Source organism: Athene noctua, chromosome 14 (genome assembly GCF_965140245.1).
Source record: "Athene noctua chromosome 14, bAthNoc1.hap1.1, whole genome shotgun sequence".
NCBI classification, from domain to species: Eukaryota; Metazoa; Chordata; class Aves; order Strigiformes; family Strigidae; genus Athene; species Athene noctua.
In genome coordinates this window covers 13,056,272-13,075,764 of record NC_134050.1, presented here as the reverse complement: position 1 = coordinate 13,075,764, position 19,493 = coordinate 13,056,272, and positions in this window count along the sequence as shown.

Sequence of the window (19,493 nt, the reverse complement as noted above, 5' to 3'; positions counted from 1 at the left end):
CTATCAGTGGATGTCCTCTTCCAGGTTAGAAGTTCACACTGCTCTTAGATTTTCTTCAGTGCTAAAGGAAAGCTAAAGCTTTCTGATTAAAGGGTTCAGGAGAGTAAAGAGGCATACAGTTCAGCATATATTTGTCCATCTTTATATAGTCTGCTCATTTTGGCACAAGTAATAGTTGTTTACTCTTAGGTTGTTCAGAGTTGATGAATGTCCTATGATTTCTTTCTGGTTCTGAATGAACAGCAGAGTTCAGTAGGCTTTTATTTCCCAGTTCCTGGGTGGAAGGCATCAAGGACTTGTCCTATTCTCCCTTCTTTTCTTGGCAATCCTGATTCCTCTTTGAATTCAAGACTGGAGATACTGACCTACCTGCAGGGGACTAGAATTTAAGAAAAATAAAGACTAGCACTTTATAAAACTGCTGAAAAGGTGAGAAGAAAACAGATATGAACAAAGTAGTGCAACAGAGAACAATTACAAAATACTATTCTAGTGTAACTTTACTGTTGTATAAATTATAAAATATGTAAAAATAAGATCATATAGAAATAAGAGATGCATTATAACAGATAATTTTTAATCTCTCCTACAGAGACAAGCTTCTTACCTTTCAATTTTAATTCCAATCTGAGACAGAACTTTCCGATTTAAAAACTTTATACAATTATTTTCTTGATTTTAATCTTTACTAACTAGGCTTCTGAATCTAAATCACAGATATTAACTCACCACAATATTCAAACACAATTTAAAATGGTATCTTCATGTTATAAAAATGAAAGATCAAGAACTGTATCTTCATCTCTCATAAAAATTCTGCTCTTCTCTATCTCTTTGATCTGTTTCATGGTTAAAATTCAGTCAAGACAGGATCAATGGTCTTCACTGGACAAAATCCAACTTTTACTATAAGATTTATCTCTTCAGAAAACAAGACAAAGCTAGCAAAACAGCTGAATATTCCTTGGTACAGATCTTTAATTTATAAGATTCAGTGATTTTGGCAATAAACATAATAACAATTTATACCTACCAAAAAGCTAAGCCTTTTACTTCAGTACAATGACAACAATTTCTTGACTTTCAGAAATATCATTCTCTAAATGCTCTTGCTAACACAAATAGTATTCAGTACTAACAGATAAAGTAATCTGATATTTTTGAAGCTTAAAATAATACTCCTAAACGTACAGGTAGAAATCCAAATATCTAAGACCCTGGTCATCTCAAAAGGAAATATACTGGTTCCTCTGCATTGTGTTTCCTACCTGAGTGCAAAATACTATTTTACCACGGAAATATGAAACCACCAGTTATTACTTACACATTACTTCATCTCTCAATTTAAACAAACTTTCAATAAAATGTTAGCAAGGGTACTTGATAAGGTACTTGCAACATTAAGTCGTCTTCTTTCCAAGTGTTGCATTTTGTAAAAAAGGTGTGCTACTTTTTTCTTGCCAATCAGTGAAACAAGACTGAAGGGAATGAAGCAATCAGCTGACACACTTTGGAGGATTAAAAAGGCTGAGAGAACAAGTATCGATTAAGTAATTTTGGACGTGGCTCTATCTGGGGGGAAAAAAGCGGTCCAGGTAAGTGACAACATCTGTATGTTTATCATCGGTAAAATTCTTATACAACTAAACTCCTGGAAACGTTGTATGCACACTTTTACCCGTGGGCAAAGCCGTATTTCTTTTCCCTTGCAGAACACAGAGAAACAGACTTCAGAAAAGAAAAAAAAAAAAAGAAAAAAAAAGAAAAAAAGAGGGGGCAGGAAGTAAAATTATACACTTATGGGAAAATAATTCAAAGCAGGTCTACATGATGCTCAACTCAAAGTGGCAGTTACAGTCACAAGTCAGGAAAGCAATCTTGGAGCCATCCATGCGGGCTGTCTTGGCATCAGTGGCTGGACAAACAGTGGTACCTAGAAAACCAAATGCATTTGACCTTGCTGAGGTGGTATTGAGAAGACAACAATACATACCATATTCCTAATATACAAAACCTTGGTGCCTCTGCATCTTTTCACTGTACAAAGTTCTGGTCCCCACATCTCAAGAAGGAGATCATGGAGTTTGAATAGGTAAAGAGAATGGCAATTAAAATAACCATAGTAATAGACCATCCATGTATGAGAAGAGATTAAAAAGTCTGGGACTCTTCAGTTTGGTGAGAAGGTGACTGACAAGTGGTATGACTGAGATTTTGCTTAATAATGGAAGTAAGCCACAACCCATACTTCTAGAAATAAGGACCATCTGATGAATTGAGTAGGAGATCAGTTTAAAACAGAAAAAAAAAAAATATTTCTTTACTCAGTAAATGGAGCATTTCTGGATCTTGCAGCTATGGGCAGCTGCAGAGGCAGATGGTATCAGCATATTCAAAAAGGAATCAGACATATTAATTGACAACAGGTCCATAATGAATACGAAAAGGATTATGTTGGGATGTATCTTCTAATAACCATAAGAACAATTCTGGATGCCAGAGTACAACATGGGAGGAAATATCCAGGCTTGATACTACATGGGAGGAAATAACCAGGCTTCTATATTCTCCCTAAATGGCATTTTCTGTTGTCACTGTCAGAGTACTGAGCTAGATGATCTCACATAGGATTATTTATAATATATAGGCTATTTAGTTTATTTGGAAGGAAACAGGTCCCTTGGACAGGCATCCTATGTAAGTCTGCTAGGCATGGTGATCAACTACCAACTTAGCAGCAGGAGCAATCATCTCCATACAGCAGTGCTGCACACTGGGTATGGAAAGGTTTGGGATTTTTTTCCCCTGTTACTTTAAAATATTTGTGCCAAGTCCTGTCTTTCATCTTGTGGGGGAAAGAAGGAGGAAGAAAAGGGAAATATAAGAAAATTCCAACACAGCCATTGCCACAAGTACTTTGTGCATACACGGTCCATACAGTGGAATCCAAAATGCAGCATTTGTCCTCTATCTGTGGAAGAAGTGCTAGAGTGATGAATGATGTGAAAGGAGAGATGAAATGATAAGAAATTAAAGAAAAGTCCTCCCTGAGAAAGGAACTGCCTGCAGCCAGCATGCTCAGAAAAAAAAAAAAGAGTAAGCTGAAGTCTCCTGCTTCTCATACTCCATGCCTAGGCTAGCATAAAAAAGAGCAGTAGCACTACCATCACCACCTCTACTTCCACAGGGCCCATTTCTGAGAAAGTGTAGTTTTCAATGTTTCATCTTATCCTGTGACACTCCAGAAACACTCCCTGACCTAGCTCTTGGCCTAGGCCTAAGACCAAGACCAGAGATTTCTGGGGATGCTCAGCAGACAGTCATTCCTGTCCACGGAGCCTGGAAGTAAGGATGGCAGTTTCCATATCTGCAGTTAGGGCAGCATGAAACAGAATTTCTAGAACTTTGATTTTGGCATACAAAGTGTATTTAAATCCTTTTTTTGCATATAGACCACTCACTTTTAATTAATACAAGAAAATTCAGCTGTAATAAATATGCATTATTACTCCATATTAAGAGCTCATTCTTTGCTAAGTAGCCTCTTTGAAAGCAGAAACCATCCAATGTAACAACCATGCTTTCAGACTGCAGCACAGCAAGCTACCTTGTGACTGATAAACCTGAGAGCCTTAGAGGTCACAGGTAATGCAGAATCAGTATTTGCTTATGACTTTTCCTTGCTTCAGCTGAAGTTTCAAGAGAACCACTATGAAAGAAAATTCAGTATCTTGGGCAATTATCTGAAGAAATCAAATTACTATCCTAAAAGTTGGACTTCAGTATTAGTTGTCAGCTTATACATTTGTTGTTTATGAACAATTATTTACCTTTTTTTTCTCTCTCCCCCCCCCCCCCCAAGATAGCATCACAAGATGGCTACTTACATTATTTAGAGAGCATATGTACAAAAAAATTGGCTGTCTTGTGAAAGATTCCTCTTCAGTGCCCCTAAATATTGCTATCTTAAGATTTTTTTGCCACACTCCTCCTCCCATCCCCTATATACACATACCCCATGCACCTGAGGAGAATAAACAGGAGACATTACCTGTTATGGACTTGGTATCTAAGTCAAAATTTTTTACAGTGCACAATACTTACATGACAGCTGTATGGTGAGAGTTCACCTTGTGTCCTAGTATTTATTTCTCTTCCTATACTACATTAAAATGTTTCAACAGATTATCAGCAATTTTTCTCTGCACTAGGTCACACTCAACATTTCCTAATTCACTCTCGATTCTACTTATTATTTACTGTTTTGCTGGTGTGGAGGATTTGTTGCCCCCATTCTCTATTTCAATTTCTGCACCGAGTTCTATGTTACCATTGTTACTGGCAGAGCTTTCTTGTGCTTCACTGGTTTCATCCTGTTGACATGTATTAGCAGGGTTACTTGCTCCTTTGTCTATACTGCATTCCTCACTAACGTCTCAGTTATTCCATTCCTTCATCAACTCCAAGATGTGGTCTCTGGACAAGGTGTGTTTCACCCTAGACATAACAGTAAATTTTATTGAAGTTTGACTTCCTAGGAACTATTATTAAAAACATAACACCAGTGTAACAGCCCTATTTGCTTTAACCCCTACACTTTAATCCACAGTCAGATACAACAACAAAAAAGTTTTCCAAATGCTGGTTATGCCTTTGTAAGCACAACTCTGCAAGCACTACTACTACTATTCTCCTTACTATAGTCAGGAGGGAAGCAGATGGTCTTTTCCCCAGAACTCCTTCAACTATGGATCTCAAAAATCTACAAAGAATTTTTAGCTCTGTCTACAAAAGTAACAACAGAGAGCCCAAAGAGTTAGAGAATGGCTCTGAGATTTTCCACTGCCCCTGCTTCTCTATTCATCAGTATTTCTTTACATTACTGAGCAAATGAATGTGCCTAGAAAAAACTCCCACTTTACTTAGCCTAATCCAGAATGGGTAGTGCAACAATCTATGGGTCTAGAAGGAAATTTTTTTCTTAAACTGCTGTCCTTAAACTTCCCTTAAACTTCTGTCCTCTCAGCTCATACTAAATGATAATTTTGGTTTGACTCCTTTGGCCATTCAGTAAATCTGACAAATCTGAAAGTTTCGAGAGAAAGGCAAGTGCATACTATATGCAAATTTATACACAACTTTGAAAACTAGAGTTATCCTGTTACTTTTAAGGGATAATATTTTGCATTAATACTATCAATCTTCTGATGTTCTTAGAGCCCTTCTAGTGAAGCAGAGATACTTTTTTCTAATATTAATTAATTATATATAATTACTAGGTAGTTTTTTATCTGTACTGTACAGAATGCTAAACTGCAAGACAGAAAACAAATTTATAATGGCTTTTTCTGAGGTCACACAGTGAATTCAACAGTGGAAAGAGGTCACAGACGAGACACCTTTTTAGAGCTCTTTCCCCCACTTTATCAGACTAGTCATTCATATTTCAAGCTCCTATTTGTTTTCTTTTACATGGGAACTGGTAGTTAGAAAATATTTCCTTGGTTTGAAATAGATAGCTGCATACACTTATATACCAAATGATCAAGGCATAAAAACACTCATATCCATTAGAAAGGCAAGTTTTGATTTTGCAAAACAATTTCATCTGTTGTGGATGCAGATTTATATCTGCAATTATGACAAATGTGGGCATAACTGATGACACACATTTAAACTACCTTTTTTGCATGAACAATTATGTAGTTAAATATGTGGCATGCAGTGAATTGCACCCACAAAATCAGAGTCTGAGTTTAGCCATTTTTAAAAGATCTAGGCCTTACAGAGTGCCAGATAATTGTATACTACATAAAAGAGAAGAGAGATTTTATTTCCTGACAGTGTTTAAGAAAATAGGACCATTTAAGTTCATTATCTGTGTTGGCTCATTTGAACACCTGTTGGGTTTAATTCACTAACACCTGGAGTCAACTGTGGGTAAAAGTAGAGGTTTACTAATTGACAGCCTATGTTGTTTCCATTTCAACTTTTTTTCTGCTCAATTTTTAAAAAGCAAACTTTAGTAGGGTCCAAGACAAAAATGCAGAGCTTTCCAACTACTTATGGAAAATAAAATAAAGCATTTTCTCCATGAACACATCTAACATACAAAGTTTCAAGCCTGATGAGCACCTTCATTCTGTTGATCTCAGTGGCACATACAGCAACTTAAAAACACAAAGGAGAAGGACAGGTTGAAGTGATCATTTTCAACAGCTGTTCAAAGCTTTTGTCTAGAGTATTTTAGATTTAGATTTTAGGGGACAAAAAGTCAGTTACTGTATTGGGCGGCAAAAAAATAATTTAGGTAACACCAGTAAACTGAGAGCAGGAAACAGAAGGGTTAAATCATTGATTAATTATCAGACATTGAGAATCCAAAAAGCATTCCGCTGAAACAATTAAAATGTTGTAAAGGTGAACAGAAGAACCTTCAAATTAGGTATGATACATAGCAGATGGAAGAACAAGATGTCTGGAAATAATAAAAACACTTCTGATACTATGGGGAAAGTTGATAGAGACAGAAAAGCAGAAAAGCCTTGATGGATACAGAAAGATCTTAAAAAAAAAAAAAAGTTTAAAAACAAAGACCAATGTAACTACAAAAAAGGCAAAAAGGAGCAACTGTCTTACCTGGTTTCTTGATTTTTTTTATACAGAATAAAGGTAGAGACAATGCTTTTGATTTAGTTCAGAAAAATCTTGAGTACAATCATCAGTTAAGAAAGGAGACTGATCCACAGAAGTTGAAAATTTAAACATAACTAAGACAGAATAAACTTACAAGGACAGTGATAAACCCAAAAGTAATTACAGACAATATAAACAAAAGGAAACTTCTATATTAGAAAAATATCATGCAGTGCAACTGCTATTTGTTTTATTGATATATGACAGCAGAATGCATTCTTTTGCTGGTAGAAAAATGTTGAAGTGGTTTCAAGTTCCATATTTTGTGCAAAGAGAAGATGTATGTGTACTAAATGCAGTACATATTTTAGCCCTTATCATTATTGTCAGATGCCTGCTCTACAGAATCACAGAAAGTGATCCTCTCGCAAGCCATCCAACCTGAATGTCATCACTTCAGTCAAGGGAAGAAAAAGCAACGTCGTGCTTTCACCCAGCACAAGCTTTTGTCTCTAGGCTAATTCATACTGTATATCAAGCCTGGGCCTCCTACATCTTCAGCAAGTCGCCTAACACTAGGCTGCCACACAAATAAGTTATATCTCTGCCACATACTAACAGAAAACTGTGATTTCTACTGCATTCTGTCAGGAAACTCTCTGGTTTGGCTGTAACTCTGCTCAAAATTGCCCAGCACTGCCAAGGGAGGGGGTTCTAGATGCACAAAAAGATCCAACTCCAGATAGCTAAGAAAATTTAAGGTGAAAAGTAAGAGTCCACTTTGTTAAAATGATAGCTCTAAACAGATTTCTTCCCAGAATAATTAGGCAACCTTAGGCATCTCAGTCCTTCACTGGATCAAAATTTTCAAGTCCTCACATAACTTTGGAAACATGCTTAAATTGTAAAACAGGAACGCACTTGTATGTTTTTTGCTGAACTGAGGTTGTAAGTCAGACACAAGAGGATTTCAGCTTTAGGCATTTGATTTGCTTGTAAAAGTCAATCTGCCCCCAAAAGAAACAAGAAACCTCACATTGCGTACACATAAATGTCATATTTAGGGTCTTGCTTCTAACTCCAGTCAAACATACTCAGGTACCTGTAAATTTCACAAAAAAATCACAGCAATAACACAGAATTCTAAACCAGAACTCACCTTCAATGTGCTCAAGAGCTCTTCTGAGAAAAATAAAAATAAGTAGAGGAGAGGAAAGAAAAAGAAAACAACCTCACTACCTGAAAGGTAACACCACCTTCCATTAAATCAGACCTAAAAAAATATCAAATTCTTGTAGTGGGAAGTGAAGAAAATGAGGCAGAGTATTCTTATAGTTAAATATATATCACAGTCCATATAAAATATAATCTTAGGTAGAAAAAAACAGAATATAGCATATTTTTAAAATCTAGCTTAAAGTAATTGGAAATTATAGTATCAAACCAGAATGTGTATCCATAAAATATTTATCACAAGATAAGGTTTACCCTGTATTTCATAAATATTATCTTCGGTATATATGTAATATACTCCCACAGATTATGCAGAAACAACACATAGCACTAATACAATCTTTGTGTTTCTTAGAAAATTAGAAATATTCTGCTATCCTGTCATCTTTTTTGCTCCTACTTTTTAGCAGATGTTACACGTGTCTGGAAAAGTTTTAACTGATATAAAGATCAGAATAATCAAAGCTAGTAATAGAGCTGCATTAATTAGTATTTCTGGTAAATAATTAATCATCAACCCTTTGCATAGCCCCCGGGCAAAACTATATATGGTCTCAAACTGACAACACGTAAACCTCCAGAGGTATTCACTAACTTGAATTGAGCTTGAGGTCATTTATTTAGCTATAAGTACATGGTAACTTTTAAATTAAACTTTTTGTTAAAGTATTGTTCTGGAATATGAAGTTGCTGCACCTATGCTTGAAATGCCAGTTTTATTCATACAGAATGACTTGTGGCTTCATGAATTTTTTGGTACAGATGGTAGGGATTTCCTGGTGGGAGACTGTGGTGCCAAATGCATTTATTCCTATGCAGAAGTTCATGTGTCACATGGCACCAAGGGGTTAATTTTTTTACACGCAGAATTCTCTACATGATAATGCACTTTCATGTTCCCCATCTGGCTACTGTAAAATCGCGAAGGCACAAGCATGAAGTAGAAACTGGTGTCCTGATTTTCAGCGGTACTGAGTATCTGCAACTCCCACTGAAGTAAGATGGAGCCACAGGTGCTCAGTAGTTCTGACACCAGGCCACGAGGCTCACGTCTTCACGAGCATTTCTTAAAGAATTCTGCACAGTGTCACTTATCACTTTAAGTCCCTGCTTCTTCTCTTTATACTCCTCTAAAAGCCTAAGGTTTTTACTAGAAATTTAAAAACATTTAAGTACCACTCTGAACACAGCGATATGCAATATGTATGAAAACCATAACCAGCATAAGAGAATGCAAATAAGACAACTGGGGGCTTAAAATGAAACATTCAGATGGAAGATAGTGGGTACGGAGCAACCAGGGACACTTTCCTTCACAGTCACTTACTGAGGCTGGGGAATTCTTGGCCACACGTAAATTTTTATATGTTTAAAAACATTTAGACAAATCAGCAGAAAAATGTCCATTGAGCTTTATTACCACTAATCTCTTTTGGTTCAGTAAACCCTGAGCAACAAGTGTCTGAAGGCTTGTATAATATTCCAGTACTGAATGCTTTTCCTGTTCTATCCTCTAAGCATCTATCCTTGCTCACTAAAGATGATGAAGATGAAGACGATGAAGAAGATTTGACATTACCTTGTATGACCATACATGTGTTCTTAGCTCCTTATACAAAATAAAAAATGTTAACAAAAAAAAAGTTATTCAATAAATAAGTTTATTTGAAGTGTCAGTACTAAACAGAGATGGGGTTGTATTTAGCAGTAAAAGTCCTAAACAGGTCCATAAGTATTCAAGAAAACAGACATATTACTTTAAACCCATTTTTCAAGAAATTAAGCAGAACCGCACCAGGACACCGGGCACCTCGCATGCACAGTACTCAGCCCATGGCACAAGTTCAACCAAGCACCTTCTGTGAGGAGAGCAGCTGCACACTGTGTTCACTTACAACAGACCCAAAGCATCTAACACTGGAGCTACTGCTTACAGGCAGAAGGCTGCCGAAGTCTCCTTTAGAACTGAAGACACAGCAGCCCAAGCCTTAAAATGGCACTGAAATTTGGCTCACGCTAATGTAGAGATATATAAGAGGCCAAAATGCCTCTTTGCAACTCTACTGTAATAGAAAACAGTCTGATTACATACAGCAAGATCACTGTCTGAAGCACTATCTCATCCAGAACTCTTTCCCTTAAGGAAGAAGCTTAAAACTGCTAGGAGTAGAACAGTTGGAGAAACAAATGCATTCAGTGTATTTCCAGAGCTCATTTCTGGTAGTATTTATTTCTGACCAAATAATGTCTGCAGAAGCTGTCCGTAACAGCAGAACAGGGCGAGCTCCCCAGCATGAAGGAATTCTGTCATCAGTCTATGGTGGCCAACTCTCAACATTTAGAAACATTCAAACTTGATGAAAATATAATCTTCAAAAAAACTTCAAACTTGATGAAAAAATAAAATATAGTTCTGCATTGAAACTAATGCTTAAAGGTGTTGTATATTTACTGTGAAAGTGCAAATGAGAGACAACTAATATGGGGTTGCATTTGTGGTTATTTTATAGTTAAGATAACCAGTCTGCTACCTACATTTTAAAATAAGAAAAGCTTTATAAATGAAAATATACTGTGCTGGAAATGTTTTACAGTACAGAGAGAAGGAATGGTTGACTATGAACTATAGACAGGTCTTGTTACATGCAATTATGTTATCATATGGAATTTGGTTTCAAACTTCATGAATATACATGGTGAAAAGTCATAAAAATCACACTTACGGTAGTTTTCCATACCTTCAGTTTTATGAAGCAAGGACAGTATGGTACTTGTAGCATGGCAGAGCAGAACTAGATGAAAATTGTCCCATTTTTCAGGCCATTGTGGACTTACACATTTGCTTGGGGGAGAAGGAGCTCAGTCTTCTGTTTTTAAACTAAAAAAAAAAATAAAAATAAAAATCCTTTTATTATAGTAAGAGGAATGTTTTGAGAATTAACTAAACCTGACCTGAACCCATACTTCCATATTATGTCAAAATATACGGGAAATCAGGTAAAGTTGGTTTGGGTAAGGAACACAGTGTAAAGCTGCTCCTAGTTAACAGGCTTATCAGAAGCCTATGGGATACAAGCAAAACATGTTAATGGATTTGGGAGCTTTGGATAAGGCCCCTACATGTGTTCTGTTGCTTAAGTTGTGGGTTTGGTTTTTTTTTATTTTCCACTACTGGGTTCCACTGAGTCAATACAGCATCTTTATGTACCAGATAAGTAAGAGGTAGAACACAAGGTGAAGAAATGATACTTCCTCAAAATGAACTGGATCCACTTTCAGGTGTAGTTTCACTACTTGGTTTGCTAGGAAAAAAACCCACACAACTTGATACATCTCATTTCTGCTAACAACACATTTTCAACTGAGTGCTTTAATTCAGGAGAGAATATTTTACTTGAAATGCTATGAAATTAGTTCATTATATCACTTATGTCAGTTTACTTTTTAACATCAATTTTCCTTTTCAGAAAATGCATACTACTTAAAAGCAAAAAAAAAAAAAAAAAAAGAAAGAAAATCAAACCTACTACATTTGTGTAATTCATTGCAATATGGTCAGCATTTTTGTGAGAGCATTGTATACTTACCAGTCTCACTAAATGTTTCCCAGACCATATTTTTAAAGCACAGGTCTCCCTTGCTTATTAGTTCAAAAAGCTTTTCTTCTAAGCTTGCTATAAAATGTGTCAGAAAATTAGGGTCAGTGAACAGATACCTACTATTTTGCACTGGTGAGGCAAAGACTATGTATTGTAGGATCACTGTGAAATCAAATAGTTTGCAGGACTGGGAAAGCTTCAGAAGAACTCTACAAAAGTGACTCAAATTCTGAAAAACGTGTCTCAGAGACAAGGGAAAAGGTTATGAGGTTAAAAGGTTATTTTGATACTTAGTGACCTACCTTGGTCGTTAGTTATAAAGAAAAAATAATTGATATTATACGGACTTTTAAAGTATCAGCCAAAGGTTTAACAAGATAAAACAATTGACGTAGGAGCTAGAAAAAATTAAGCTGAAAATATAATATTTTGCTCTTCTGTAACTCACTCATCCAAATCACGTTGCTAACTGAAAGCTAACCTCTTGCCACCGTGCGCAGTATTTCCACCACAGAAATTTTGTTTACTACAAACACTTTATACTTTTCTTTTGATTGCATGTCAAAGTAATATTTTCCATGAAACAATTCAACAATTCTGTCCTAGCAACCACTACATTTCAGTAATAAGAATCATCATTAATTCATGTCACACTGTTTTTAGACTAGTGAGCTAAAACTCCATGGAGTTAATAACAGTCACAAGAACTGAAACAGCAACAAGACAAAACAGACTGCTCTCAATTTAGGCACTGAAGTCCCAATCAACTGTCTTTCTAAAGAAATAAGTTTTGGATCAAACACAATTCATTGACTCAGTATAGGAATTAATAGATACATTTTATTCTGTAGCCTTATTTTATAGAAGTCAGTTTAGTCATACATTGCTTGTGTCCCTAAAGACAAGTGTACTGTTCAAAATGTCATAAACTTGGTTCCAAATTCTTACAATCTATAAAACATGTTCAGTTCTCAATCTAAGGTGCTATTCTTCGTTGAATGACAGTAAATTAAAGCAAGTGTGATTCACAGAAAAATATAGATGTGTGTAATATTTTTTACTGCTGCAAAATATGTATTCTTCAGAACAAAAACATAAAGTGGAAATACTATGATAAGTAAAACATAATTTTTAATTTTTCACTTTTCATTCTGGTATCAAGCTGTATCTCCTTTAGCTTCATAGTGTGAACATTGCCTTATTTGGCCTCATCTAAACTAAGACATCAGTAGATATAGGATAATAAAAAATCAAAGATATCAGAAATCTCAGAAAAAAATTAAGACATACACATAGGTGTACATATTAAGAGTACCGATATTCATAAAAACTGGACTGAATTCTTGTCCTGTATCTATTTCTTGTGATTTTGAGTAAAATATTTCAGTAACTGTGGTATCGGAATGTCTGTAAATTCAATTTACTCTTTCTGTATCATCTGTTTCCTTTATGCCAGTTGTATTCCTAATGATGTGGTAACAATAAGAAAAAGGTAAAATATGTGAAACTAAAACAAATACATTCCTAAAAAAAAATGTGTTAATATCAAAGCCAGTGTTTAAACTTGCTTTGTATTTGGTTTCTGTGACCATTACTGACTACCAAAGGAAGTATTAACCAGAAACATCAACTGTAAGTGTTTATTAGAGAATATACTTTGAAAGTAAATATTGATCTGTGTTCTACTAATCACATAATGAATGAAAAACTATATCATATGATCTGTGTTTTCAATCAAAACTAATAAAGACAGATTAAATTTCTAATATTTTACATCATACCATTAAAGCACAACTGACATGCAAAAACTGCATAGCAATTACTTTCAAGAAATTAATACACCTATTTGTGGCCTTTTAAAACAAAAAAGAAGATAACTTCTTCAAATAAATTATTTGCATCAAATTGCGTTTTTAGTTCTACTCCCAAAACACAGAAGTAGCTACTGAAAATATAATTGTCGCATCCTAGTGAAGGATGTCTGTCACTTTATATCAAAGTAAAATACTCTGGAGTTTCATTCACATGGCTTTAATTTTTAATTTTAAGGTAAAACACAAAATTAATATTTTAGTGCTTTTCCCCCAACTTTTAATCTCAAAATGTCTTCAATAAAAACTGCTGTTTGCTTTTATCCTCCAATTCTCCTTTCCAATCTCCCTCAGGACTTAAATCCACATGGAACTCAATTTGAAGAACAGAAAAGGGGAAGAATGTGTTCATTTCAGGACACGATACTGTAAGTACTGGCTGATGACAATGCCCGTTACTCTGTTATGCACAGATAGGACTAAATTCTCTCCAGACTAAGACAGTGACAGACAACAGATAACTTCAGCTAAAGAAATGAAGTAGGTGAAATGTATCACATGGAACCTTGAAAATCAGAAATTTTCTGTTCCTTTAGAAAGGAGCAAAAAGTACCACATTTTCTTAATAGGTTTCTTACTGCTGCAATGCAGGAAGTAATGTATTAGGCATCCTCGACTTCTTTAGTTGCACAAAGGTTTTCAAGAACTATTGCAGAGACCAGAGTCTCTGAGCACACTTGGAATAAGCAAAAAATCCAATAGTGTAGATTGCACAGGAAAAAGCAGCCCCTGACCCTTTCCTATAAGGGACCAGCATATGGGCCATACTCCTGGAGTGTGACAGGCAGCACTACTCTTTCGATATGCTGACATACTTTTGTATTTTAATGGATTTTCTTTTCGTTGGTTACTATTGTGTATGCTTCTATTCGTATATGTTAAAATAGAAATGAAATGGAAAGTATAGAGTACACCCCAGTCTAAATTACATATAAAAATCCATCACACCGGCATTGCCCCATTATGCAGAGGCAACCCTGTGCATTAACATTCATGAAAACAGAGTTCATGAGTCACCTCAGGGCTTATGCTCCCCATATAGGTAGAGACTGAGCCTGTCGTGGCAATAATACCCTTGGTACCAAGATGGAGCATGCCATCTGCACTGCAAAAGGAGCTCCGGCAGCTAGCAAATTACCAGGGAGGCATTCACTGTAGCCTAGAAGGGTCAAAGTTGTGATGGTAGCAATAATGGCTGTAAGAGTATCCTTAAACCCATTAGAGGAGCACCAGGAGCACAAGCTATTTTTCAGGGTGGGAAGAAAAGTAATTTGCAAGACCAGAATTAAAATCAGAAGATGATCTTATGGCTTTTGTATTACTATTTTCAAATTAAGCAATAAAAAGGAGTGTGAATTGTATTAATTCAAACAGAGTATTTTCATTCTTGTGTAGCCAATACAACAAGGGGTGGATTAATGTTACTTTGCTCTGACATTGTTGTGATTACAAAATGCTAATTCTTAAAAATATTTATATTGCTAATTAAGGAAGAAAGTCAGACATTCTAAACTCTGGCTGCAATCAACACAATTCACTGCTCTGAATTTTACAAGTTCTGAATTGTGAATTGTGCTGATTGCAGGCACTGCTCTGGATTCTTATTAGCCAGTCAAACCATCCCATTTCTACCAACCATTTTATAATATATTCTATTGTATTATGTTCTGCAAATCCTACTACTGGGATACAAATATTAATATCACGAAGTACAACAATAAAACTCATTCTGTATCAGCATAAAAAGTACACATAGATTTTAGAAATTAAAAAAAAAGGCAATAAAGCTATGAACACTTCATCATGCTGACACAGGAAGAGAAGTGAACTAATTGTACATAAAAGAAACTGAGGAACCAAAAGAAAGTAGAAAGAAAAAACAAAGAAAAACCAGAAAAAAGGGGGTCATGAAACTGTGTGCCTGTGTCTGCATGCTCATGTACGAAGTCTTAAGTTATAAAAAAATTCAGCTGTACGCAAACAACAGTAAAACAGAGGACAGAAATAATAACAAATGAAATGGCAAGTGGCAATGTTCTAAAACACTGGCATTAAAGCACCATCTGAGGGCAAATGAGAGAAGAAAAAGACTGAAAGTGGGGGAAAAAACATGCAAATACATTATGAAAGAAAAAAAGTCTGTGTAGACGTGACATTTCAGTTGCCTCATACGAACAGTAATTTATGCACTTTGCTACGATTTGTTTTTAATTACTGGGCTACCTTTTTATATTATTTAGCTAGTATAGGCAGGATAAGATTTTCAGAGAGGAATTATTATTTCGTAACTAAGACAAATGTTACAAATTATTAAAAACTTCAATGCAAAAATATGCATGTACTCTTACAAATGCAGAACTTTTTTTCTTCCTCTAATAAACAGCAGACTAGTAAACTATCACAGGACACAGATAACTTCTGCAGGGAGACCTGGCAGCACTCGAACACCGCAGTTAGAGAGTTATCACAGTCAGAGGGGCAGAAGAAAAGCCCTTATCCTGATTACAGTTTGTGCAATGCATTTGAGGATTTGACCCATAATCTGTAAATCAGGAACTTTGTTCTCCTATGTAGATCCAGACAACACATGAAAAAGAGAGGCCTGAAATTTCAGTTCAGTTTTATGGGATTTCACTGCAATATTCTGTAATATTGTTATTTCAGGATTAGAATGTGTTTCATAAGTCAAATCCCCCATTTTTAACACTGAATTGTATCTTTTACTTTATTCTTCATAGAAATTTGTAATGTTTACATACAAGCAATTATAAGAGTTCAGTCTTCTGTGAAGGTTTAGCACACGGGTTTATTTTTTATTTCAGTGTAAAGTGCTTGTATTATAAATGGGTCTGTACATTTTATATTACTTTTACAAGCTACTTACAGCATGTACATAATGACACCTATGCTCAAAATGTCACACTGTTGACTGTAGTCACAGGCACTGATAACTTCAGGGGCTGCCAACCAAGCAGAAAAAATTGTATTAATAATAGAAAAAAAAAAAAAATCTTTTAAATGCTTAAACACAAAGCATGAAGAATGTGCTGATGTGGTACAATTTATTCCCATACGTAGAGAGGAACCAACAGCAGATGTTTAAATGAATAATGTACAGACCTTAACAATTCATGCTGATGTGTCCTCACTTTTATCATTTAGCTGTTAAGGGGGTGGTGACATTGTGTCATTAGCTGTGTGATTAAACTTAGTATCCTTTATCCCCGCAATAAGTTATTAAAGCAGTATTCCTAACACACTGACTCAGAGTACTGCAAGACACCACACAAACTTTTCTTTTTTCCCCAGGTATAAGTGTAGTACATAACAACACAGGGTTTTTGCAAAACATAAGAGCCACTGTTTGCACATATTAGCTTGAATACATATGATGAACAAAATCAGTACCAAAATACTCTAAAATAAAAATTTTGAAACCTATTTATGTCTTAGATTAAAAATTCGCAAGTTATAATCTATTCACTAATAATATTGTTTCAGTCATATGTTAGAAAATGCTCCTTTTGGGCCATCTTAGTGATATTTTATCTACTATATCATCAGAGATGTGGTTGTGAGTTCACAGCAAGGTCTATGATTTTTCACTTCCAGAATAAATGGAGGTGACATACTTAGCCCCAGTAAGGAATAGAAGATAAAAACCTTCACACAATAGGAGATTGACAGGGACTATTTTATTTGGTGGTGTCCCATCAAATCAAAAAGTTTGTTTAACTGGCACCTCAGTTTTTTATGTTTTAGGTAGGTACCACGCTTCAGATATCTTATTATTATGTCAAGGAACTTAAAATGGTTAACTTAATGGTTTGATAATACCACAACTGGTAAAACAAGACTTTAAAGGAGATTCTTAACATTAATATTTCCAAACAGGATAAAATCTACGGTATTGTCTCATTTTTGATTGATTGTTTTGAGCACATTTTAAACCAACAGTAATTCATGCTATTAACATCCTGGGAAAACTTAAAGACTTGTATCAGTTTATATCCTTGTATACATATCCTACACAAAATGACTGAATCAGGAAATTGCTATTACTTTTTTTTTTTTTTTTTAAATTAATAAACCAGTCTGGTTAAATTGTGAATTTCCACAAGTCTCACACATAAGAAGGGACCATACAAAGCATGGTAATAAAAACAAAAGGAAAACATAGGCATAGAGGGGCAAAATCAGAAAGGAAAAATAAGGAGCCACTAGTAAGGGATGTAACTAAAAATGAAATAATCTATAAGTATATGAATAGTAGGAAGACAATGAGTAAAGAGGCTGGTATTGTGTTCAACCAAGAATGCAATTGATAGATGATGCTCAGAAGGCAAATGTATTTAATGTCTTCTTACATCAATCTTAACCAAAATGTCAACTGCAAGCAGTGGATAGCACAATCAATATCAATGACAAAGGGGCAAGACCTCAGTTTTTTACAGAGAAGCAAAAGGTTAGTAAGTACTTAGGTTGGAAATTTTAAAATCAGCCGTAACCGATAAAATTCATTCTAGACTACTTTAAAAACTGACGAGACTTTCCAAAGCTATTAGTGGTTCAAGAACTATTAGTGGAAGGTGGGTAAAATACTTGAAAACTGAAAAAGGGATTCATGGTATCTATCCATAAGAGGGTGGAAAAGCTGGCATCAAAGGATACAGATGCATCCCATTAATTTTAATTCCCAGGAAAAAAATTGAAATAATAAGCACCTAGAAGATAACAAAGAGGTAAGTAACAGCCATTACGCACCTGTCAGCAACAAATCTCCATGCTACACAGGTTGACAGGCTTTGGGGTTAGAGGAGGAATGTTAAATATCACATATCTCTTCCTTATTAAGGCTTTAGATACTGTTGCATGTAACCTTTTTCATAATACTGTCTACATTAAAACCTCACAGGAACAGCGCATGAATGCTTATAAAAATTGCTTCTCAGAAAGTAGTTGTAACCTGTTCATTGTCAAAGTGTAAGGCTGCACCAAGGAATGTTGTGTAGGTGTCTGTCCTAGGCATGATAACATTATAATTGATGACCTGGATGATCCAAGAGAGAACACACTTACTAATTCTGAAGCCAACATCAAGCCAGGAATGACTGTAAGTATATTGAAGGACAAGCTCAGAATGTAAACACAAGGAGAAGAGCTGGTCAGGTTGAAGCTCAAGGACTGTTGTAAATCACAAACTGAACATGAGTTAACAGTTCCAGTGTTACCGGACAATGACTTCGCAAGGCAGGATTAGCGTAAAACTGCCACTCTGGTGCAAGATCTCTGTGCACACCTGCCCTTTCTGAGGAGGTCAAGGCCAACACTCCTCCCCTTGCCTGGGTTAGAAGCCTATTTAAATATGCCAGATGAAAAACTGGCCAATAGCCTGATTCCCAGACCTTACCTTGTACTTTCATGTGAACTTTAGAGTCCTTAAATGAATTACAAAAAGACAGTCATCACCTGTGTTTTTTATATGCAAGCCTAAGGTCTGCACCACAAACAAAGGAATCCTTCCACCCAGCCCAGCACTAGTGAGGCTTCAACTAGATACTGTGCTCAGTTTTGAATACTCTTGTTCTGATGTAATAGTACCAAATGGAGCATGGCAAGTCAATCACAAATATTGGAAATGTAGGACAGGACTGAGAAAATTCATCCTGTTTAAAGATCAAGAGACCACAGGAGAAGTGTGATTATCAGATTGCTGAAAATAAGAAGGTGTCTACCTGCTCTTCATATCCACGATGGACATAGCGAGAAGTAACAGGCTGAAAATATGAAGCGCAGTTCCACCCTTTTCCTTAGCCCCACGCATAGGCTCCCACCACCTCCCTCAGGTCAGCTCTAGCAGTTATGTGGCTGCAGGTGAGTTAACTGAAAATTTGTAATGAAAAAAGCGATTAGATCATGGCCTGTAAGTATAAGTTTAAGCTGATTGTCATACTGAAGGTTCAGGGTAGGCAGGAGGAAAAATTTCTAGGAGGATAATGAAGCACCCGAATGGAGTGCCTGGGAAGATTACAGAGTCTCCATTACTGGAGGACTTTAAGTACACTTTACACAAATATTCATCAGAAATGACTTAAGTATAGCTGCTTCTTCCTTTGGACAGAGAAATAAATCAAATTACTTTAGGTCCCTTCCA